Here is a 26,531-nt window from a genome sequence, read left to right as displayed (position 1 = left end):
TTCCATTTCCTTCTCCAATGCATGAAAGTGCAAAGTGAAAGTGAAGTCGCTCAGTCGTGTCCAACTCTTAGTGACCCCGTGGACTGCAGCACACTAGACTCCTCCGTCCATGGGATTTTCCAGGCAAGAGTACTGGAGTGGGTGCCATCGCCTTCTCCACTGGTCTCTCTAGGATAGCATAAACTCTGGGCTGTTCTCTCAGTTTCAATGAATAAGACAGATGTTCTCTGCACTCAGTTCCTTTGCAAAATGAAGTTTGTCTTGATCTCATCCTTTCCTGAATATTGCAGGATGAAGCAGTTTCTTTTGAAACGTTTGAATCAATTAGGAAAAATTGTTTGTTTTATTTTGTTTACTCCCAAAGGCAGAAGCAAAAAAAGTTACTTCTGAAATGTCAGTGCCAAGGATACTCCATCTTATGCATTTTAATTTTGTTAGGAGACACATGTTTAACCAAGGCTGTAAGCAGAAAACCTTCCATAAAGATCATTAAGTATGAAAATATATAAATGTATTAAACAATCTATGCCAATTCCAGAAGCACAGCGTAAAATACATTTTAAAAATGTTAGTTCTTCAGAACAAAGGAAACATGCCCGACTCTCTCTCTTTCGCCCAAAAATGTGTACTGCAACATAGTCATTATCTGCACAATATTTTAGATTTTCAGCAAAAAGTCTAGGTAAGTCTTTGAGGTGGACTGCATATCTGTATTTAGTTAGCAGTAGGTTAAAGCATCTGCCTCCAATGCGAGAGACCCCGGTTCGATCCCTGGGTCGGGAAGATCCCCTGGAGAAGGAAACGGTAACCCACTCCAGTATTCTTGCCTGGAGAATCCCATGGACGGAAAAGACTGGTAGGCTACAGTCCACGGGGTCGCATAGAGTCGGACACGACTGAGCGACGGAACGGAACGGAACGGAATATCTGCAAAAGAACTTTCCTTCAGATGTATCCAAACTGTTTCAGAAACAGATTGATTTCTAGACTGCTTGCATTTTCACAGAATTAAGAATTCACACCCCACAGACTTTATGAAGTTCCCTTCCTTTCCCCAAAGTTTTAACATACAGGAATGAATGGCTCCAAGATATGTTAGAACAGAGGTTTCAGTATAAAGCTGAGATACGAAATTCTGTATGACTGGGATATGTACCTAAGGAAGAAAAAAAAGAAAACATAAAGATAAACCTGTCTTTGTTTCTATACATTTGTCCTCCCCAAAAAAGTAAATAAAAAGCAATATGGAATAATATTTTATAAAATATAGTCACATACTACCTTAAATTAAAAAGGATTAGTAAGATAAACCTATCCTGAATCTGAGTGTTTACCTTGTGGAAGTGAGAGTCATAGCTGTAGTCTTTCATAACTATAAATTCTCTACATATATATATATATATATATATATATGTATATATGTATGTATTTAGAGGATTTATGCCAAGAAGTTCTCCTGCCAAAGCAGGAAGTCACATGTATGTTGGTCATCCCCAAGTCATATCCTCAGTTTCATCAATAGGAGTTAATTGTAAAGGGCACCTTGAAAACCATGCAACCCGACTCCAGTTACCCTGATGATACTCCATGTTAAAATACATGATAACAAAGGGTGGGTTAATAAAAGTCCCATAGAGATTTTAAAACTTTATTTCCTTCTCATTGGTTAGTTTAATGCTGCGAAATAATCCTAGAGTACACATCCCAGAAAGGTCCCAAGCAATTCTATACATACATAAGTGGGCCAAGCCACCTTACTCACTGCATACTGATAGATGGTGAGTTAATTAACATGATGTTATAATGCAAAATGAAAATTGGATCTTCACTGTGCCCTTTTGGTTACTACTTTAAAGGTAGAGGAGGCATAGGAGATGAATAATAGACTTAATAAGGAAACATTTCATTGGGTTTTTCATTATAGTAAAAACATCTCAGTGGAGAGATAAAAGGCATTTACTAAATTTGCCAGAATGGAGATGTGATTGTTGGAACAGTTTAGGTACTTTATAATTCATTTTGCTCTAATCTCTTTTGTGAAATCTGAGCACAAGGAAGAAAAGAAATCCTTAGTTTCATAATACAGTTGGAGGACACAGAAAATGGTCTTTACCAGACATTTGGATTATGAGTTTCATTCTGACAGTCATTTTGACCAGAGAAATGGCAGTATCAGCTATTAAAAAGAAATTAACTCCCAAATTGCAATTACAGCATTAATTTTAGTTAGTATATCAATAGGGAAAACTCATTTTCTAAATATTTGTCTCAGGATATGTCTCTCTCCCATCCAGCCAATTTATCTCTTGCTTTTCAAATGTCAAAGTCATCTGTAGTTGTTTTTATCGAGACTGACAAAGGCATGTGACTGACAGTTCTACGTAAAAACACAGAAAATGTATGAACTGAATTTCTGATGAATTAGACTGTTTCATTAACTACTTCTCTTTTTGGTGCTGTGAACATATTTAAACTGTTTAAACTTCTTCAGGTTTGCCAAATGTAGTAAGAAAGCTACACTGGGGGAAAAAAAGCACTACATGAAAAGTGTACGACACCTATTTTTAGCTAAATATGTCTAACAGCTGATAGATACGGAAAAAAGAGAATGAAAATTTCTCCATTATTATGAATAATGTAGGTTAAGACTCCTTGAACACCTGAACCAAATTCACAAATCCAGAGGAGTTCAAAAGGCAGACCAAAAGTAGGTGTGCATTTGAGAACACAGCAATGCAGCCCTGGAGTACACACGTGGCCTTTCTCTTTTCAATCACCACAGAGGTTGGCTATTTTTAAAGTGTTGTAAGATTCTAGAGTGATGAAAAAACACCCACTCCAGTTAGAATCTATTCTTCCCTTGTCAGGAAACTGAGTTTAATCATTAATGGACTGATTTCAAAATGCCACTGCTTCTTGGCTCCAAAAATATAGGTGGGGGAAATTATAACAATTGATTGCCCTTTAGTCAAATACTGATGACTGGATAAAAGCTGTTACCACCTGCAAATGTTTTTCTTTCCTTTAAGCCAATTTTTCTAAGAGACTGTAGTTTCAGAAGCTGAGTAAGGTAAGCGATGGTATTTTGAGAGACCAAGTCAGGGAATTGTTCCAGAAGAATGAGGAAATCAGCAATGATAAGAGGCCATTAGCAATAATCAGAAAGGTACAACTTGTTGCTGAATTGGGATATTCTTGATCTTCTCTTCTCCACTTAATCTTCAGTTGATGGTGTAGACATGTACTGGATTAACCTACCTTGGGCAGAATATTTTAATAAATTAAATGTATCTTTCAAACTCTCCCACCACTTGTCTTTTTTTTTTTTTTCCTACTCAGCTATCACCTGTCTTCTCTAATTTTTTTTTTTTTTTTGGCTGCTTTGGGTCTTAGTTGCAGCACACAAGGTCTTCTGTTGCACTGCATGAACTTTCTCACTGTACTGCATGGCCTTAGTTGCCCCGTAGCATGTGGGATCTTAGTTCAATCCCAACCAGGGATCAAGTTGGCGATCCCTGCATGGCAATGTGGATTCTTAACCCTTGGACCACCAAGGAAGTCCAAATCCTATCTCCTATATCTGATTGTGATGCCTTTAATTTTCAATCATGGAAAGACTCAGTTCTGTGTCCTAAACTTTTTCTTTCTCCACATCACACCTCACCCTGTTGGGTCCTCTGATAATTGCTAAGAGGGTATTTGTTTAATCCACTAATTCTACTTGAGTTGGAATGATGCCTACAGCTTAATTCCTTAATGATCCCATGGTGGTCATAATTCTAAATAGGTCAGTAGACAATCCAAATGATTCTTGCATTTGTCTTTCCTTGTTTTTGACATTTGGAGCTTTCTGGATTCATTAGAATGATAGTAAGTCTTTGGAGAAACATTTTTGGATGGACTAAGATTTGTTTTGCCTTTTGTTTGTGTGTGTGCTATAGTTCAAGTCAAAGAACATGGTAATTGTTCAATCTGTCTAAAGCAAAAAACTTGACATATACACAGCTGTTACCCCTTACGTTCCCGTGTCAGATATCATTAATCCATCTCCGCACTCTTTCCCTCTGAATTCAGATGAGGTCTTAGAATCCATCTCAACTCAGACTTTCAGGCAACCACCAATGGATCATCAGAAGCTGCACCCCTGCTTCTAATGTCATAGTGGGGTGTATTTGAATGGATGAAGCAAAGAAAGATACCTATATATTCCCTCTCCCTTTTTTCCTTTAACTGGGACTAAACATTACAACCAACTGCTGTATCATCTCCATCATGAAGACAGATATTTTAGTTTTTAAGAGTAAACTAACTATATAGATGTGATCTAAATTTCAGGATACGACTACCAGGAGGTATGTATAGAACAAAATGAGTATTGGTCTATGATTGAGGCAGAAGGAAATGTTACGAAATGGGTCTTTGAATGCATTGTTTACTTCTCTTTGATCAACATAAGCATCCATAGTATATTAATATTCTTGATACATTAGCTCATTCCAGTTCTTATTCAAAGTCTATCACAATAAAAACACCTATATATACTCCTTCAAACTATCTTAAATAGAAATATATTAAATATATTTTCTTAAAGATTTTATAATTCATATGAACTGAGTTCTCAGTTGATACCAGAAAATCTCCATTCTCACATCAGTATTGAAGATGCTAGGTGAAAGATGATGTTCGAGGATGTGAAGTAGTCTTATTCCTTTTAATTATGTTATTATCTTAATGTTTTTGGTTGAAGACTCTTGTCTATCCTTTGATTTTTATGATAAATTATTTTATTCAAGTCAGTGATTGCCCTTACCTTCTAAGTCTTCTCAACCCATTTAGATATTATCTATACTTTAAAGCATTAAAGTATACCATTAAAATGAAAATAAAAGAAACCTGAAGGAAATCACATTTATTGTATTTCTGTCTTATGCCGGTTATGATGCTACACGTAGTAGCATTATTTCAAATGTTATCTGATCTAACTTTTATTTTAAACATTTGTGGAGTCACATTATTATCCCTGTTTGCAGATAAATAATTGGTGGCTTAGAGAGGTCTTAACTGATATGCCCAATACCACTATTTGAAGAGAATAATTTGGAAATGAAAGCTTACTTTCTCCAAAAGACCAGATCAATAAGAACAGAATCTAGATTGTATAATATATGATTAACTTTATGATATTTAATATGTAGTTATTATATTTAAGCACCATTTGGAAATGGAGATTTTCTTAGGAAATTCTAATGGATGAAATGAATCTCTCTTGTAATAGTCTATTTGGAGCAGTAAGTAACAGAAAATTGCGATTAAAAATTGGAATTCTAAGATGAAGGTCTGGCTTCAGGATTGATTGACCCAATGATTTGTTAAGATCCAGTATTTTTTCTATGTGTCTGACTTGTTTTTCTTTTGGTTGTCTTTTATATTCCGATCAGTAACAAGATGACTGCCGCACCCCCAGAGCTATTAATGTCCAATGGAAAGCAGAGGGACCTTTTATTTTTGCAAATTTTTCTCAGGAATGTGGAAGGATCCCTAGCAAATAACCTTACTTGCCAACCAGGCTCTTCTATCCATGGGTGATTCTCCAGGCAAGAATACTGGAGTGGGTTGCTATGCCTCCTTCAGGTGGTCTTCCCAACCCAGAGATTGAAGCCAGGTCTCTTGCATTGCAGACAGATCCTTTACCATCTGACCACCAGAGAAGACCAAGAATAATGGAGTGGGTAGCCTATCCCTTCTCCAGAGGATCTTTCCAACCCAGGAATCAAAACTGGGTCTCTTGAATTGCCTGCAGACTCTTTACCAGCTGAGTTACCAGGGAAGCCCATTGAGTGTAGTACTTGGCAAACAACTCTTATGGAGTGATTGGTTTAAGAATCTGCATAGACTTGTTTTGAAAAGTTGTTTGGAGCCATCTCAATGTCAAAACATAGATTACTTAGGTTTACTACTTAAATTTATTGAAGGTAGAGAATAGAAAAAGCCACCTGCCCTTTAACTGACTAGGATCATTGCAATTCATCCCGGAGAGAATCTAAACTCTAGACATTTATTAAATAGCTTGGGTGTTTTGAAAATTGTTGATAATAATGATGCTTATGGTCAGGTGAAGATAGGTTGTTATTAGGGAATGTCAAGCAATTGGGAGACCAATATTATAGGAAGCAGACGAATAAGTCCAGGGAAAGGGATCTTAGGATCCCCTGGGATGGAGGGACAGGGAGGGAGATCCCAGTCAATTATCTGGGATGTAGGGTTATCGAGATCAAAGGGCTAGGAAAGAGTCTAGACACTCAAGGAAAAAAAAGCAGAATAAAGTGGGCCAAGAAGGTTGATGAGATACTTTAATAGGGGTAGATAGTAGTGGTCATTCAATGTGGTTGCTGCACAATGTGGATATTTAGGGTCAGTTTGCCCCCAGGTAAGTAGTTCTAGAACAATTAGAATCACCTGGAGGGCATGTTAAACCTGGTTGCTCGGCCCCACTCATTGGGATTCAATAGATCTGAACGGAGATTCAATAAATTCAATAGATCTGAATGGAGCTCAAGAAGGTTTTGGTGGATTGAGGTGGAAGTTTGAGGGGTTGTGAGGCCAGTTAAACAAGTTCCTGGGTGATTCCAAGGTCTCTGAGAGCCACTGACTGTTTTACCAATAGGTTAGACTGTAGTGTAACACAATCAATTTGTTTTTATTCCATACAAATCAGCCAGGCAAGAGTTGAAGATTGTTGGTATTTTATTGCTATCTACAAAGACATTCTGCAGAATTAGACTATTAAGAACAGTTGCTGAGACAGGAGAACATCCATAATAGGATGAAGGACATCAAAGATGCATGGAGTTGAGCTGACTGGGACAGAGCTGTAGTATTCAAAGTTCAGCATTAGAATCTGGCACCTGAGTTCCTGCATTTGATTTGCAGTGTTCCCAACAGCAAACAGTAGTGTTGCAGTAAGGGAGACTCCTTTCAAGGCTCGAGGGTGGGCTTTGGTTTAACACTCAGAAATGAATGGCGAGGAGACACACATACTGACAAAGCAAGAGAGTTTATGGGGAAGGGGCAGCCAGGTGGAGGGAAGGAGGGTAAAGAAATCCAGGAGACCGTCTCTGCCATGGGTTTTATGGTGATGAGATTAGTTTCTCAGGTTGTCTCTGGCTCAAGAGATTCTGACTCAAGATTCCTCTAAGAGAAAACATGCATTTACAGAATTTTATTATCCCCAGTATTTTATTAACTCCCAGACTGTATTCATCTACTTTGTTCTTGGGCTGCCATGACAAAGTACCATAAACTCATTTGCCTAAATAAGAAATGTATCTCTGGAGGCTGACAGTCCAAGCTCAAAGTGTTGGGAAGGAAGGTTTCATTTGAGGTCTCTTCTCTTGACCTGTAGGCAGCTGTCATCTGGCTGTGTGCTCACATGATCTCTTCTTTGATGTAAGTGGGGAAAGAGAAAGATAGACAGAGATCATGTCTTCTGGTGCCTCTTTTTATAAGGATAATGAAAGTGAAAGTCACTTAGTCTTGTCCGACTCTTTCTCCAGGCCAGAATACTGGAGTGGGTAGCCTATTCCTTCTCCAGCAGATCTTCCTGACCCAGGAATTGAACTGGGGTCTCCTGCATTGTAGGTGGATTCTTTACCAACTGAGCTATCAGGGAAGCCCCTATAAGGATAATAATTGTATCCAGGTCCCCACCTTTATGCCTTCATTTAAACTTAACTATTTCCTTAGAGGCCCCATCGCCACATGCAAGCACAAAGGGGTTAGGAATTAGTATATTAATTTGGGGGGATCTAGATTGGCAACCCACTCCAGTGTTCTTGCCTGGAGAATCCCAGGGATGGCAGAGCCTGGTGGGCTGCCATCTATGGGGTCGTAGAGAGTCAGACATGACTGAAGTGACTTAGCAGCAGCAGCAGCAGCAGATGTCAGTCCATGACACAAACCACAGATGGACAAAAAATGTTATTACACAAAAATTAGTAATAAGACTAAAAATTATGTAAACTGTACCATAAATCCTGATTTTTAACAATGAAGTATACTGATTTTGACTTGGAGATTAGGAAAATTACTCTCTTTCTCTTAAATCAGCCAAACTCTTTTCAAAATTATGCTAAAGAATATTTAAGAATTTAGCAATTATATTGTAACTCTAAAGAGTGATATAGATGCAATGGATATTTATTTCAAAACTATGTTGATTGTATATCTTGTTATACTTTTTAAGTTCCAATGACTCCCATATATAACCAGTGTAAGCAAACAAATTAAAAAAAAAGGTCTGTTCCTGTAAAGATGGTAATGATTCTGTGGCCTTTTCCTATCCATTAATTCTAATAATAAGACGGAAATCTGATTGACAAATGGTAAATAAAGAGAAGAGATGAACAAGTCCATTTGATTCCCAAAGTATGAATATAAAAAAGTCACTGATATTAAGATGTCTCAGCAATATATATTTTCTGATTTTTCTTTTCCTTCATTGCTCTTTAGTTATAAACCTTTGACTTGAAAGTGAATTATTTTCTAAAACTTTCTAATTTTTTATTTAATTCAAAGAGTGCAAAAGGATAGAAATTTGATTTGACTAAAAAGAGAAATAGCAACCGATCAAAATTTATTTACCATTTCAAGGAAATCAGAAGCAGTGATATATCACCAGATGGTAAATGGATCAGTGTTACCTCTAATGGTGTTTACTATTTTCAACTCAATGTTATTTGCAATTTTTATGTTATTTGGATTTCCAACTTTTTCATTTATTGCAAAAATTCATTAGGCACAACTCTAAAATCTGCTTTTTATATTCTAGTCCTTTCAATGCAGATTTATAAGAGTGCTGAAAAATCAGTTTTGTAGTTAAAGGAGCAAGTGTGGGAGTAGATTATACAATCAAACGCCTGGTAGTAAAATAAAGAAATAGAAGTAACCTTGGTAGAATGAAGGCTGGTGGTTTGGGAGAATGTGCTGAGTAATAAATGAAAACACAATATCTTTTTGCATCTATCTTTTGATATATGTTTAAATTTGTTTTGCTCTAAAAAGAGTTTGCTGTCTTAATTCTATTGTATTGATAGCAGCCACTGTAATACCACCCCTAGGGTTTTATCATGAAGTTTTACACACCCTTTCTTCACATTAAATGTTGATAGAGGCGATATAGACACATATATCTCAAGTTTTTGATGCTCTTTGGAAATTTAATTTAGTTTCTGTATAAAGTTGTTTTCATATCACCCCAAAGTCAATTACTTTTTACTCTCATTCTATGTCTATTACAGAAAAAAGTCAGTAGTTTTTGTGGATACCAGTGACTTACATTATATAATAAGGTTTAAAACTTTTGTATCATTTTTTAGATATTTTCAGTTTAAATATTAACTCATTTTGAATATTTCAAAAATCAATGTGGAATTGTAATATTTCATAATGGCTCTCAATATGATTTGAAATTAGAAATGACAAGCCTTGCTGATGAGCTTGACATGGAAGGCAAAGAGAAGAAAGTTCTTTGCAATAGTTGTTTGTTGTTTTGCTTAAGCTCCATGAGAGAATATAGTCACCACTTACTGAAATGGAAACTCTCAGTTTAAGAGAGAGAAAAATGAACCATAGTACATCTGTTTTATGGTATATAGGGTATTTCTTTGTTCTATAAGCTGTGTCAGAACTAGTCTTAGTTATTTTTTTCCTAGAGATTCCAAACTTTTTGATTCTGGACTGAAATTATTTTTAAGAGGGTTACAGCATAGATCCCATCAACAAGATTTCTTCCTATTCCATCCATGGCATCTACCCATACTTCCCTTATTCCACTAGATAAAGCAGTAACCCTGTAAGTCACTGCTTTAGCCTTTACTAATTTTGGAGATCAGTTAACAAGTATCCTTTTCATCCAGACAATTAATAACCATAAGAGTATCAACGATAATGAATATCCTTCTTGGGAAATTCAATCGCTTTCTGCCTCTCCACCAATTTTTTTCATCTTGAATGATACCAAGACTTAACTCTAGGCTGAGAGAATTTTGAAATGGCTGATGAATTATTATAGAAAATAATACCTTATATCTGGAAGTTGAGCATTCCGTAGAGAAACTTTTCTAGAAAATATATGAAAAAAACTTAGAGACAATGTTGCATTTGTATATTTGAGAGGGAAATTAGAAGCTGCAAAACACTACGCATTAATATAGCAAAGTTAATGGTCCCTCCTACCAATTTGCTCTCTTTTGGGAATATATTTTTTGGGAAATACTGAAGTCAGCTGTTACAAATGGATCTCCATTCCTATTTCCTCCCTTAAATTCTTGAAGATAGATAGAATTTTCTTCTGATTATTGTGTGGGAATGAATAATTGATTGGATTAATGGAGAAACATTCTTTTGTCATCAGTTCAGTTCAGTTCAGTCGCTCAGTCGTGTCCGACTCTTTGTGACCCCATGAATCACAGCACACCAGGCCTCCCTGTCCATCACCAACTCCCTGAGTTCACTCAAACTTGTGTCCAGTGAGTCGGTGATGCCATCCAGCCATCTCATTCTCTGTCGTCCCCGTCTCCTCCCGCCCCCAATCACTCCCAGCATCAGGGTCTTTTCCGGTGAGTCAACTCGTCACATGAGGTGGCCAAAGTATTGCAGTTTCAGCTTTAGCATCAGTCCTTCCAATGAACACCCAGGATTGATCTCCTTTAGGATGGACTGGTTGGATCTGCTTGCAGTCCAAGGGACTCTCCAGAGTCTTCTTCAGCACCACAGTTCAAAAGCATCAATTCTTCGGTGATCAACCTTTTTCACAGTCCAACTCTCACATCCATACATGACCACTGGAAAAACCATAGCCTTGACTAGACAGACCTTTGTAGGCAAAGTAATGTCTCTGCTTTTTAATATGCTATCTAGGTTGGTCATAACTTTCCTTCCAAGGAGTAAGCATCTTTTAATTATACAGTGGAAGTAAGAAATAGATTTAGGGGACTAGATCTGATAGAGAGAGTGCCTGATGAACTATGGACGGAGGTTCATGACATTGTACAGGAGACAGGGACCAAGACCATCCCCATGGAAAAGAAATGCAAAAAAGCAAAATGGCTGTCTGAGGAGGCCTTACAAATAGCTGTGAAAAGAAGAGAGGCAAAAAACAAAGGAGAAAACGAAAGATATAAGCATATGAATGCAGAGTTCCAAAGAATAGCAAGGAGAGATAAGAAAGCCTTCCTCTGAGATCAATGCAAAGAAATAGAGGAAAACAACAGAATAGGAAAAACAAGAGACCTCTTCAAGAAAATTAGAGATATCAAGGGAACATTTCATGCAAAGATGGGCTCGATAAACGACAGAAATGGTATGGACCTAACAGAAGCAGAAGATATTAAGAAGTAGTGGCAAGCATACACAGAAGAACTATACAAAAAAGATCTTCACGACCAAGATAATCACGATGGTGTGATCACTCACCTGGAGCCAGACATCTTGGAATGTGAAATCAAGTGGGCCTTAGAGAGCATCACTACGAACAAAGCTAGTGGAGGTGATGGAATTCCAATTGAGCTATTTCAAATCCTGAAAGATGATGCTGTGAAAGTGCTGCACTCTTTTGTAATAAGTATGATAAATGGTTTATATATAGGAATAACTTCTGAGAGTTTTCACTAACATTCCATTTTTTACTATATTTCTAAATTCAAGCAATTAAGATGAGAAGTTCTAAAGACAAATCAAATAATCTAAGTGTTTAGGTCAGTTACTGCTGCTCGTATATCTCCAATTGTATGTTTATCTTATAAAAACAAACTTCTTGCACCAATAGAGCAGGCTTTATGAGCTTGCAAGTCTAGAAAGATGAATTCATGTTCATTGCCAATCTATATAACATAAAAGAAAAAAATCGGTGCACTGAGAAATATTTGATTTTGCAGAGACATCGCCGAAAAATTGATGCTTTCGAACTGTGATGCTGGAGAAGACTCTTGAGAGTCCCTTGGACTGCCGGGAGATCCAACCAGTCCATTCTAGAGGAGATCGATCCTGGGTGTTCATTGGAAGGACTGATGCTAAAGCTGAAACTCCAATACTTTGGCCACCTCATGTGACAAGTTGACTCACTGGAAAAGAGTCTGATGCTAGGAGGGATTGGGGGTGGGAGGAGACGGGGACGACAGAGAATGAGATGGCTGGATGGCATAACTGACTCGATGGACATGACGGGGAGTTGGTGATGGACAGGGAGGCCTGGCGTGCTGTGATTCATGGGGTCGCAAAGAGTCTGACATGACTGATCGACTGAACTGAACTGAACTGAACTGAGGTAGTAACTACCTCATGGATTAATAGATCATGTGAAATTTTGAATATACATTTTTCATGAAGTGACTGGCCACATCCCAGAGATATTATGAGAGACAAAACATTTTCATCAGGGTTGAAAATATTGAGAATTAAAAATGCCAAGTAAATTTTCAACAGTTGTTTCAATTAGCCAAAGCCATCTGAAATCCTTTTTGAAAACAAGAAAATAAAAGCATGTGGAAATAATCTCTCTCATTCAATTTTTGATTTCTAGAACTTCTACTCATTGCAAATGATTTGAATGTCAAAAGGAGTTAGAGTTTCTAGTTCACTTGGAGCCATCAGAAAAATTACATAGAAATACCAGTGGGGATATCTACTTCTATAGTATCCTTTCTACAATAAATCCTAAGAACAGCCAATAATTGAATTTATTTTGGCACTAGCAGATGCATTTAATAAAATGTATTGTTTTCAATAATATTGTTTTTGTTTCCCAGCTTAAAATATATTCCTACCAAAAAAAGAGCAGTTTTTTATGTGAGTTTAATATGTTTAATACTCATTGGTCATTTGTTGTTATTATTCAGCCACTACGTCATGTCTGACTCTGTGATTTCATGGACTGCAGCATGCCAGACTCCTCTGACCTCCACTATCTTCCAAGTTTGCTTATTAGTAGTTAATATACTTAACACTCATTGAGCAGTTTTGATCATCTCCATAAGATGCCAGTTTGTTTGGCTATCAAATAGGTAAACATATTTCTTCAGTTTTGGTTTTTATCCTTCCCATAACATTCAACAGGAAAATTACTATATCTATGGAAAGAGCAGTTCCAACATGATTTATACTATTTACAAAATATAATTAATATTCACAAATAAGCATTATAGAATTTCATGAACATCATAAAGTAAGTTCTTTTTTATTTAATGCAGTAGAGATTGATTTTGTATATCTATGGGATCAAAATTTTGGGCCTGAAATTACTGCAGAGGTTATCAAACTTCAAGTCACATCTGCCTTACACAGGTGAGCAGACATCAAAAGAGATTGTGAATTCTTGAGTGCACAAGTGAGTCGTATCAATTAAGTACAACAAATTGTACAGTGACTGCTGAATCAACTCCTTCCTTTAAAATTTTAAGAAATGGAAATTGGGAAAACCAAGGGACTTTTTCTAGGCCACGCAACTAGTGAGATGTCAGAATATGAAGCCATGGCTGTCTTGTGATGATGACAAACTGATGGAGCTATAGAGATGAAGATTACATGGGGATAAAGATGATGTTGTGAGGGAGATAATAATGATGATAACAGTAATTAAGAATAATAATAACACCGACAGCCATATATGGCACTCTTTCAATAGTTTATCTTATTTAATCCTTATAACCACCCTTTAAGGTAGCTAGTATTCTACTTACATTTTAAAGAGAGAAGTATTAAAAAACATGTCACCCTAGGACATGTAGATAATAAACATTGGTGCTGAGAGTCAAATCTAGGTCTGAATATGTAGTCAATGCATTTTTTAGAATTTTTTAGTATTTTTTTTAACAACTGTTCAGACACATCCATATCTGACATGAGGATTCTGTCATAAAATAAGGTTTTTTAATACTTTTAAAAGGATTTCTGTCTTATAGGGAAATGTTGAACTACAGAAGAGAACATGAAGAACGTGTAAGAGACAGTACATCCCACTCCCACCCCACCCCCCAGTCAAATAATGCAGAGCTAATTCTAGAACTTTCTTACCATATATACTTTATTATTGACATACTAATATAATTTCAAAGCATATGATGTATCTAAAACCTCAGTATGAACACCTAACCTGCTCCCATATAACAAGTCAGGCCTTATGGCAAATATAATCTATACTATGAAAACAGGCCACCTGGTCTTTCATATCAAGCTTTGCCTTAACATGAGGCATGAGACTGTATCTTTTTTCCTCAGTAAAGAAACAGTGATGTCCTGGTTTCCGGAGACATGCATTTGAGAGAAGATTCATCAAGTTGAGAGTTAAAGGTGTGCCTCTGAAACCAGAACTCTGTGTAATCATGAAAGAAAGTCATATGACTCTGAGGTCCCTAAGTGTGCTATCTTTGTGGTAACAAGTGGTTCCTTTTTAGATGGTTCCATTTTTTTCCTTTTGAAACTACAATGACTAGAAGATTAAGTTGTAGAGACATGCTTACCAATGCTGCAAATGAAGTGCCATGAATATGAAATGTTAGAGGACAAATGTAAAATCCAAAAATATATGCACCAAAGGGAGCAATGGACTGAATCTAACAAGATGAAATGTAATTAGAATATACACTAGCAAATTTAATTGCCATTATATTTTTACTGCTTATTGCTGCTATAAGGGAAAGCTATTGACAATTCTATGATTTAATCTAGCCAGCATACTAATATTTCTCTTAATTCTAAATTTATAGTGAATCATTTGGTATTTTTTTAAATATAAAATCATATAACCTTCAAATCCTAATTTTTTATGCCTGCATTCATCTTTTGCACTTTTGGATATTTACAATTTTCATTTATGTTTCATATTTCATTTTATATTGTCTGGAAGGATCTTCTAGGTCAATGATAAAGTATAGTGATACTACAAGAAGAATCTGGCTTGTTTTCTAATATGTCGATTTATAAAATCAAGTGTTCTTTGTCCTTTGTTAATTTCCTCTCTTTGTAAGGGTTGTGTATGGCATTAAAACCAACAATGTATATTCAGATAAATGGTGTAGAGTTGAATTAGCCAAAGGAGTATAGACTACAGTATAGACCATCTGTAAACTTAACGTCAATTCCTAAAAGCATAAGTATAGAAATTGAGTACAAATGTTTAGAATTTTATAGCAACTTGATAGAAGAGTTTTGTGTCCTTTGACTCTAATAATAAAATATGTGATCTTGCACTTTGGAATTTTTGCTTTCTTTGTTTTATTCTTTTGGCAATTCATTTATATATTTCACAAGATCATCAGTCTGTAAAAATGGGGAAAAATTGATTGATGTGCCTACTTAATTTTTTTGTTTTCTTTTAAGTTTTAAAAGTTGAGATTTATGTTTTATTCAGTGGAAATTTTTAAGACTTCAAGCCTGGGAGACAGCATTCCAAATATCTCTGAGAGAACTGCTCTGAGGAGGCAAAGGAAAGAGTCAGGTTATATAGACGTTTTCCAATAAAGGGCATGAAAAGATTATTGTTAATTAAAGAAAGCTAGATATCTTAAGAAATTTAGTGCTTTTCTATGTATGGAAAGATGCAAGAGTGTGAGCTCACTGATATCATTACTTTCATATGCATCTCAAATATCTGGGGCCAGTATCCTGTGTTTTTCACATCCTAGAACTCACTTGGAGCTCACCATAGGGAGTGGCTGCAGGCCTGATGGCTGTTAGATTGCAGGTATTCTTCTCTTTATTGAGTGCCCTTAGGACTCACCAGCTCACATCGGAGGACTGCCATCATTGATGACAATGATATCCCTGTTTACTGATATCACAGGAAATACTCCATTTCTCAGGTACTTTGAGAAGTATTGTTGTAGAAGGAAAAGGAATATTGGGTTAGTGGTTGAGCTAAATGAATTCTGTATTTATATTTCAACTTCAATATTTTCAATATATGAATATTCCTCTTGAAAAAATGTTATCCAGTGCTGTATTCTGATCAGTTTTGAGAATAGAGTTAGAAAGGAGGTATATATATATTCAAATTCCAGAATCTTCAGTTCAGTTCAGTTCAGTCGCTCAGTCATGTCCGGTTCTCCGCGACCCCATGAATCACAGCACGCCAGGCCTCCCTGTCCATCACCAACTCCCAGAGTTCACTCAAACTCATGTCCACAGAGTCGGTGATGCCATCCAGCCATCTCATTCTCTGTCATCCCCTTCTCCTCCCGCCCCCAACCTTTCCTAGCATCAGAGTCTTTTCCAGTGACTCAACTCGTCGCATGAGGTGGCCAAAGTATTACAGTTCCAGAATCTTAGGTTGTTGTTAATCCATTTTCTCAGATCAACCCCCAAATCCATTACACACAAGTATTAAGAATGTATGTGTTAAGACAGACACATTGAGGGCTGAATTTATGGAACTGTGGCTTACCAAATATATACATTCAGTTGATTTTTATTTCCAGGAATCTTGTTAATTAGAATGATCTTTAGGAGATGTGAAGAACGGGAGTGAAGTGATAATTTCATGTAGTATTTGGCCTGTATCCATTATTATCAAATCAGTAACAAAGAAGTATATGTAACCACTTATTTCTATCCTTTGAAAGCATGGTATATGTAATGAATGACATTTACACATGAGACATTTGTTGTTGGATGCCTACGGGTAGACCCTATAATGTAGCTAATTCTAGAGTGCCAATTACAACTCCCCTTCCTGTTCTTTCACTCCAAGAAATATATTAGATTTTAAGAAGATATAAAATATATTACTTTTTAGATTAGCTTTAAGTACGTCATATTCCTAGCTTTAAATCTGCAATTTTGTCCCAGATTATTTTCCATCTCACAAATTACTCTGATGGATCAGAGGGTCACAGTCCTAAAACTGTGGATTGCTCATTAAATAAACAGCATACACAGACACACAGATTTGGGGTCCCCATATATAACAATCATATTTTTAATAAAAGAATATAGATAGTGATATTAGAATTTACCTAGATTAACTTCCTTTTGTGACAAATGAAAAAATCAAGTACCGACCAACAGAGATGAAATCGTTCAGTTCAGTTCAGTTCAGTTCAGTCGCTGAGTCGTGTCCGACTGTCTGCGGCCTGTAACCTGTAAAATAGTCTGTCAATTCTCAGCTTCCTAAGTTCCAGCAGTCTCTCTCTCCCTCTGTCACATACACGTGCACTCACTTACTTATGCACATTTTAATATTTATTTTTCAAAATTCAATATATACACACTTATTTTTCAAGTCACGTTTTAAAATGCAGGGTTAGATATCTTGACACTTTTTTTCTCAAATTATTATTTGGAAGAAAAATGATCATTTAAAATTGTTATATTTTCAGGAACTAGAAAGGATATTTATAGTTTATAACTTTGCTGATCAATATGGAAGCTAGTACTCCTTTTTAAATTAACTTATTTTAATTGGAGGATAATCACTTTACAATATTGTGATGGTTTTTGCCATGCATCGACATGAATCAGCCACAGGTGCATGTATATCCCCCCATTCTGAAATGCCCCCACCCACGTCCCTCCCTTCCCCACCCCACCCCACCCCTCTGGCATGTCCCAGAGCATCGGCTTTGAGTGCCCTGCTTCATGCATCAAACTTGCACTGGTCATTTGTTTTGCATATGGTAATATACATGTTTCAGTGCTATTCTCTCAAATTATCCTACCCTTGCCTTCTCCCGTGGAGTCCAAAGTCTCTTTACATCTGTGTCTCTTTTGCTGACTTGCATATAGGATCATTGTTACCATCTTTCTAAATTCCATCTATGTGCATTAATATACAGTATTGGTGTTTCTCTAACTTATTTCACTCCGTATACTAGAGTCCAGGTTAATTTACTTCAATAAATCTAACCTTGACTCAAATTGTTCCTTTTCGTAGCTGAGTAATGCTCCATTGTGTATATGTACCACAACTTCCTTATCCGTTTGTCTGCCAATGAACATCTAGGTTGCTTCCATGTCTTATCTATTGTACAGTGCTGCAATGAACACTAGGGTATATGTGTTTCTTTCAATTCTGGTTTCCTTGGTGTGTATATCCAGTGAGATTGCTGGGTCGTATGGCAGTTCTGTTTCCAGTTTTTTAAGGAATCCCCACACTGTTCTCCATAGTGGCTGTACCAGTTTGCATTCCCACCAACAGTGTAAGAGGGTTCCTTTTTCTCCACACCCTCTCCAGCCAAAACGTTTCTAGGTTTTTTGATGGCAGCCATTCTGACTGGCGTGAGATGGTACCTCATTGTGATTTTGATTTGCATTTCTCTAATAATGAGTGATATTGAGCATCTTTTCATGTGTTTATTAACCGTCTATACTTCTTCTTTGGAGAAATGTCTGTTTAGTAATTTTGCCCATTTTTGACTGGGTTGTTCATTTTTCTGGTATTGAGCTGCATGAGCTGGGAAGTTATTACTCTTAATTTGCCATTGAATGCCTGAAATAAGGCTGGTTGATTCGGGATGTGTTTCAAGAATGAAACGTGTTTCAGAGATGAAAGTTCTAATCTTAAAAAATGTTAAAATATTTCATTTTTTAAATTGGTTTTCATGTTGGTAATACTTTGGATATATTTGTCTAAATAATATATCTTATTATAATTAGTTTCACCTATTTTTTTATATTGTTAGATGCTAGTTGTTGTTGTTCAGACACCAAGTAAAGTTCAACTCTTTGCAATTCCATGGACTGCAGCACACCAGGCTTGCCTGTCCTTCACTATCTCCCAGAGTTTGCTCAAAGTCAGGTCCATTGAGTTGGTGACACTAAGGATCTCCTCCTCTGCCACCCTCTTCTCTTTTTGCTTTCAATCTTTCCCAGAATCAGGGTCTTTTCTAGTGAGTTGGCTCTTTGCATCAGGTGACCAAAGTATTAGAACTTCAGCATCAATCCTTCCAATTAATATTCAGTGTTACTGCTAAACATTTAAAAATTGCATATATATCTCCCATTACATTATCACTGAAGAAAATTGGTTTAGAATTTATTCTTCTTCTCTATATCTGTAAATCATGCACAATCTGCTAATAGTGCCCAGAGAAGAGTTTATCTGAGAAGACAAAATTAAATCATAGGTAAGTTCTAAGTCTGAGATTGGAAAATTTTCTTCCAGGTGAATTTTTTCACTCATTCCACAAATATTTGTTGGGCACTTTCTATATATCACTCCCTGTTTAGTCACTGGGGTTATTAAGCATATTAATAAAGTGGACAAAAAGTCCTACTGTCTTAGAACTTACATTCTATTGGGGAAAATTTTCAATAAGCAAAATGAATAAGTAAATATAAACTAAACAAAATAATGATAAACACATAGTAAATTTTAAATGAGTATCAAGTCCAGATTCACTATGCCTTTCCATAAAGTAAGTTTTAAACAGCTTTAACGGAAGTAAAAAGGTCAGTTGAATGTTAATGATTCATGCTATATGTTAACATTTTGCAAGGGTGATAAATATGTCATGCTCTTGGGAATCCTTCACATGCTCATGTTGAATTCCCAGTGTTCATAATTTTAGCCAAACAGACTGCCTAGAAAAATTCTTGCAATAAATTAGCTTGTATGGTATTAAATGTTTATGGTTGAATATATTATTACCTTTTTTTCCATGTGACAAGTTGTTCTCCTTCTAAATATTCTCCCTTACTCAAGGTCCTTTGGTAGTTGCATTTAAATCCAATCTAAGTTTCTGTTTTATATTTTTAATAATAGGGGTAAAGTTTTATGACATTTTTATAAACAATAAATATAACAAATTTTAAAAATTTGCTTTCAATATTTTGTGCCAAAAGTGAAAAATAACTGATAGGGTAAGAGAAGAACCAGATTCCAACCTTCATTTTTACAACCTTGACTTTTGACTTATGAGAGTTAACTGAAATGGTAGTAGGTATCCTCAAGGGTCTCCCAACTCCATTGAATATCTTGATATCCCAGTTATGAGATTTCTTTCTTTTTTTTTTTTTTAGTTATGGGATATCTTGATGGAACATAAAGGTTCTAAGTTCTTTTGATTTGTGATAGTAACTATTATATCTCCAGTGTCTAGAACAGAGTCTGACATACCAAAAAGAGTTTCTAAATGTCAAAAGCAAGTACACTGTATCAGTTCTACATGATTAACCTGTAATTTTTGATATTTTAAATGTGTATCTTAATCATTTAAAATCTGCACATGTATTTTATGACTATTGTGGTAATTATATAATTTTAATATTTTTAAAACATAAATTTAATATTTAATTATTTTATTTTAATGGCAAAGAACTGCTTCAGTCTATGTAACCCATAGGTAAAAGGACAGCAGTAGACCTGTACCAGATATGTCTGCTTGAAGACCTCTGGGGTGGGTCTATTTAAAAACTTCATCTAATTCTTACCCGGTTAGTAAGAGAGTGGATCATACTACAGATATCTGAATCCTTTCTCTCTTCTATCAGAAAATTATGAAATGCAATTTTACTTTTTGTGTATTACCAGAAAGCAAAAGTAACATTATAAATTTTCATCTTATGCTTAGAAATTATTACTTAGAATCCAACAAATAGTCTCTGTGAATAAGATATAAAGTTTCAGACACAAGCTTGCGGAGTCATGCCTTTCTCCTGCATTTCTGTCACTGCTTCCTATTGCTAAGGATGTGATATCTGCCCTCTGGAGAACTGCCATTAAAGAGAACTAGTGTTTGAGGCTCTGCTAATAGAGTGACATGAAGATACTGTTGGTGGTAGTATTGGTGAGTCCAACACATTTCTTTTGGTAGTTCACATGAGACATCGTAATTCACATCTCAACGGCCATTTCGCTGCAGCAGAGGAATTGACTTCAACCATGATAATTTGACCTTTTTGCTGTAGATTGGTTCAAAGGATGGGAGTCTTAGGAAAATAAATGATGTTTTTGTTTTGGGGAGCCACGGGGAGTTAGTCATGCAACTAAGGAAAAAGTGTAAATCAAATTGCTATTGGTGGCCAGTCTACAAAACAAGGCAGCCTTGTCCTAGTTTGAACTGCTATACAAAATGCCATAGAACGGCTGGCTTACACAACAAAACTTGGCTGTCTCAGTTCTGGAGGCTGGAAGTCCAAAAGCAAGGCACCAACATGGCTGACTTCTGGTGAGAACTCTCTTCCAGGCTTGTAGACCACGCAGTATATTTGTGCCCTTGCATGACTGGACAGAGTGAGCTCTGGTGTCTCTCTCTTTTCTTTTCCCATGAGATACTTAATATATATATATATGTATATAATATATATATATATGTTAAGCCCTTATCAGTTATCTATTTTAAATATAGTAGTGTGTACATGTCAGTCCCCAAACTCCCAATTTATTCCTTTCCACCTCACCACCCTTCCCCACTGGTAACCACAAGTTCATATTCCAAGTCTCTGAGTTTTGTCAATAAGTTCATTTGTATCATTTGTTTTTAGATTCCACATATAAGCAATATCACATGATATTTGTCTTCTTCTGTCAGATTTACTCCATTTAGTATGATAATCTCCAGGTTCATCCATGTTTTGACAAATGGTATTATTTCAGTCTTTTTAATGACTGAATGATTTTCCATTGTATATATGTACTCTTATAAAGACACTAATCTCAGCATGAGGAACTGACCCTCATAACCTCATCTAAACCTAATTAACCCCCAAAGTACCTGATTTCCAAAAAATATCATATTGTGGGGATGTTGTTGCTGCTGCTAAGTCACTTCAGTCATGGGAATGTCAGGGCTTCATTATATGAATTTCAAGGGAACATAATTCAGTGCAGAGCAAGACATGTAAACAAGAATGGTACAGGGAGACTTCTGTATCAATCAGCTCTGAATCCTGTCCAGGTATGATCTCCTTCATGATTGACCTATTATATCTCCTTTCTGTTATATACCAATTTATTTGGCGTTTTCTTTGATGTCTGGTTAAGTGCTTACTGGGCTTCCCAGGTGACTCATTGGTAAAGAATCTGCCTGCAATGCAAAGACCTGAAGGAGATACAGGTTCGATCTCTAGGTCGAGAAGATCCCCCGGAGCAGGAAATGGCAACTCACTTCAGTATTCTTGCCTGGGAAATCCTATGGATTTCCTATGGACAGAGGCGCCTGGTTGACTGCGGCCCATGGGGTTGCAGAGTTGGACATGACTGAGCTGCTAAAAATAATAATGCAGTGCTTACCAACTGATGAACTCAATGTACAATCTCTGCAGCACTGGAGGCCTATCATTCAGCATTGGTCCCAACCACTTGCTTGTGGTTCAGTGTGAACAATTTCTCTCCTCAAAAGCCTTGCAACAGTGTTAGGAGTTGAGGAGTGTGCCATTAGTTGGATTTTGGACATTAGGGACAGTAAGGAGTTGAGTGTTTCCATTGTAAACTTTTCAACATCTAAAGTAGATATGGTGACACCATGAGATAGACCAGTCAAGATTACATAGATCCACAAAGCAATGAAAAGTTGGGAGAAAACTCTATATAACTGACCTCATTAACATATTTGGCACACTCTCTCGAATTTAAGGAGGGAGTATTGATTCATAGTCAACTCCATGCTGCTGCTGCTAAGTCACTTCAGTCGTGTCCGACTCTGTGTGACCCCATAGACGGAAGCCCACCAGGCTCCCACGTCCCTGGGATTCTCCAGGCAAGAACACTGGAGTGGGCTGCCATTTCCTTCTCCAATGTGTGAAAGTGAAAGTCAAGTCGCTCAGTCGTGTCCGACCCTTAGCGACCTCATGGACTGCAGCCTACCAGGCTCCTGCATCCATGGGATTTTCTAGGCAAGAGTACTGCAGTGGCTTGCCATTGCCTTCTCCGAGTCAACTCCATCCTGAATGTATTTTTCTACTTAATTTTCCGTGAAAAGCCACTTTCAGTCTTAGCTAAAGCACCCCTGCCATTTTCCCTCTTAATGTTCCAGTCGCATGGTGGTTCTGAACAGTTCATGCTTGCTTCTGTACATTATGACTCTAAATATGCAAACTATTCTGCTGTTTGTCTTGCTGGCAAACACTTATGCTTCCTTCAAGACGCTGCTCTGCTGTTGAGTCTTCTATGAATTGATTCTGACCCCCACACATTCCTAGAGGTGAAATTATTTAAATGGCAGTGTTTTTGAAGTTATTTGCAGGTCCCTCTAAAAGCATCTTACTGTGTCTGTTTTATTAGTTTATCTATATGTCTCTTTGTAATAAATATAGTGATACTCTGAGCAGAAAGATTATAGCATCTTTATTTCTCTAACCCAACACCCAGCACAGTGGTTGATAAATCTTGGGCTTATCATTAATCTATGCTTTTTGATTATATGAAGAATGATTAGTGATCCAGTGAATGAATAACAGCAATAACCAGAATACAGTCTTTTTCTCCCGTTTCTATAGCCCAGATCTTGATTTGAACAAGGTTGATCAAATGGCCTTAGATTTAGCAAAATGAATATTCTTTGAATTTGTTACATAATTTTCCAAATTTCCAAAATGCTTGGCGTTAAATACCATCCAATTAAATAATTTAAGCAGCTTTTAGCTATATTAAGGAATGAATCTGTAGCAATGGTTTTTGTTGCTACATTGCCAAAGAAACTACTAGTATTTCTTAGCAATTCTGTAACCATATGCTGCTTTGCAAAAGCATTCGAGTATTTCTGCTCCACAGTTCCAGAGGTTGCAGACCTTTCCATCTCTGAGGCAAGAATAAGAATTCATCAAGCATTTCAGCTTGCTTTATGGCTGTCTATGCTTATGAAAGTGAAAGTCACTCAGTTGTGTCTGACTCTTACAACCCCACAGCGGATTATAGAGTCCATGGAATTCTCCAGATCAGAATACTAGAGTGGGTAGCCTTTCCCTTCCCCAGGGAATCTTCCCAACCCAGGGATCGAACCCAGGTCTCCCGCACTGCAGGCAGATTCTTTACCTGCTCAGCCACTAGAGAAGCCCCCAAGCTGCTTAAATATTAATATGGCTAGATGATTTGGGGGAGCTTTCAAAACTATCTTTTTATTTTCCAACTCCCAGTATCCCAAACAATAATGCCTAAATATGTTCTGTTTCTTCTACTGCTTTTTATTTCACTTTCCATTAAAACAATATGTGCCTCAAAGTAGAATTCAGATATCTTTATTATGTGACATAATCATTTCCATAGAAACCAATTATGATGTGAACAGGACTGAAACTTCAATAGAAGAATGAACAGCAGGAAGTGTTGAACTCCAACGAAGATTTTTATTTGTGCATTATTATATATAGAAACAAGAAACCAGGAGAGGACAAGAAGAAATCAGCAAATGTGTGGAGTAAAACATGATTTACATGCTAGGAAATAAATTGCTTTAATAATTGCTCTAGTATAGTTTTGTCTGTATTTAGAATTATGATTTAGGTAATTTTGATGGCAGATAGTATTGGAAAGTAGGAAGAATGGGGACTTTGTCACCCTAAGAACTTTAGAAATATTTCAGAAGCACAGTTTGAAGACCAATTGTCTAGTCCAAACCATTCATTTTGGAAATGAAGAAATGAAAGCCTGGAGGGTATAGATAACTCGCTGTAGGCTAGACAAGTAGGCAGTGGCAGAACTAGAATAAGAACTAAGTTTTTTAGGTCATTTTTTTTTCCTATCAGTTTTCTGAGTTTAAAATATGGAAATATTCATTTTCATAAATGTTTTCCATATCCAAACCACTTAATGCTAAAAACCTGAAGGTTTCCATTCAATATAAAGGTGGAAAGTGTAAATCTGAGATTAAAGCACAGCTCAAAACTTTATATTGTTTAAATCCGTATAAAGAATTTGTTCCTATAATATTTGGATACATACTTCCATTAGTTGAAAGCTTTTCAATATGATACTAGCAAAGTAAAACATAGCCTTTATAGAAATAAGGAAAATGTTTAAAATAGTCTTTTGCACTATAGTTACATAATCTTAAAGTATATCCACTTATTTTTACTCTATTAGGAAAATGTAATTTAAAAGGTATAATAGTCAAGAGAACTATGCAATAAATATGCATTTATATACAGTTATGTGTATATAATATATAATTCATATACCATATAGTCTGCCTGTTTTTTAGAATATGTGTGTCTATGTTTATACAAACAAAATAAAACCCACTACATCTCAAAACTTGTTCCAGCATAATTTTGGTTATATGCAATTTTTGTCTTAGGCACGGTTTTTAGAAGCATTTATTAATTAATAAGATTATGTGAATCTGCTCCTTTGATGAACTTAAATTTTGGGGAATCTAAAAAGAGCCAATAATGATAGTCATCTTTGAGGAACATCAATATATCTTACATTTTCATCAGCAACACGATAAATTTTTCTGACTTAATTCTTCACATATGGTACTTACTTTACTCACTTGATTAATGAAATATGTGAAAACCTTTAAGTATGCCCTCCGGAACTGGGACAATCAATAATTTGATATGTAACTACATGTACACATACATTTTGCTGTATAGAAAAAAAGAAAATAATTAAGTAGTTAACTAGTTTAAAGCATCCTCAGATTATTTATTAGCCTTCTTTATGGTGAGAATTAGCTATTACTCCTCTCTGGGGAATCATACAGTGGAATTTATATGTAGTTTCATATTTATTGTTGTATTATTCAGATTTTAGTATTAATACATTTTAGTTAATGAGTCAATATTTATCTGCCTAAAAGACAATTATAAAGATTTTTGTCTTCACTTCTGGTTTTGGATTCAAGAATAATTTTCCTTTTTATCATTCCCTTATAGTTTTCTGACTATTTAACAGATACATGTTGTCTGATTTTCACAGATGTGTGTAATAATGGACCATAGTATCTGTCTGGGAACTCTGCACTTGATACTTATTTGACAGCCAAGGGCTTTGGCTTCCTTAGGGAATATGAATCAGTATAGTGTACTGTTTTGCAATCCAAGATGACAAAACAAACAAAAAAAGAAATGCATTCGTTAGCCTAGAATGGATTTAAGCAAATCGGTTCAGCTACCAGTCTCCTGGTAGCTGAGAAAAGGAGAAAAGGAAATATAGACCCATTTGAATGCAGAGTTCCGAAGAATCGCAAGGAGAGATAAGAAAGCCTTCCTCAGGGATCAGTGCAAAGAAATAGAGGAAAACAACAGAATGGGAAAGACTAGCGATCTCTTCAAGAAAATTAGATATACCAAGGGAATATTTCATGCACAGATGGGCTCAATAAAGGACAGAAATGGTATGGACCTAACAGAAGCAGAAGATATTAAGAAGAGGTGGCAAGCATACACAGAAGAACTGTACAAAAAAGATCTTCATTACCCAAATAATCACGATGAGGTGATCACTCACCTAGAGTCAGACATCCTGGAATGTGAAGTCACATGGGCCTTAGGAAGCATCACTACGAACAAAGCTAGTGGAGGTGATGGAATTCCAGTTGAGCTATTTCAAATCCCAAAAGATGATGCTGTGAAAGTGCTGCACTCAATATGCCAGCAAA

This window comes from Moschus berezovskii, chromosome 14 (genome assembly GCF_049115385.1).
Source record: "Moschus berezovskii isolate FMDL1 chromosome 14, NW_MosBer_1.0, whole genome shotgun sequence".
NCBI lineage: Eukaryota > Metazoa > Chordata > Mammalia > Artiodactyla > Moschidae > Moschus > Moschus berezovskii.
This window is presented reverse-complemented; position numbering follows the sequence as displayed.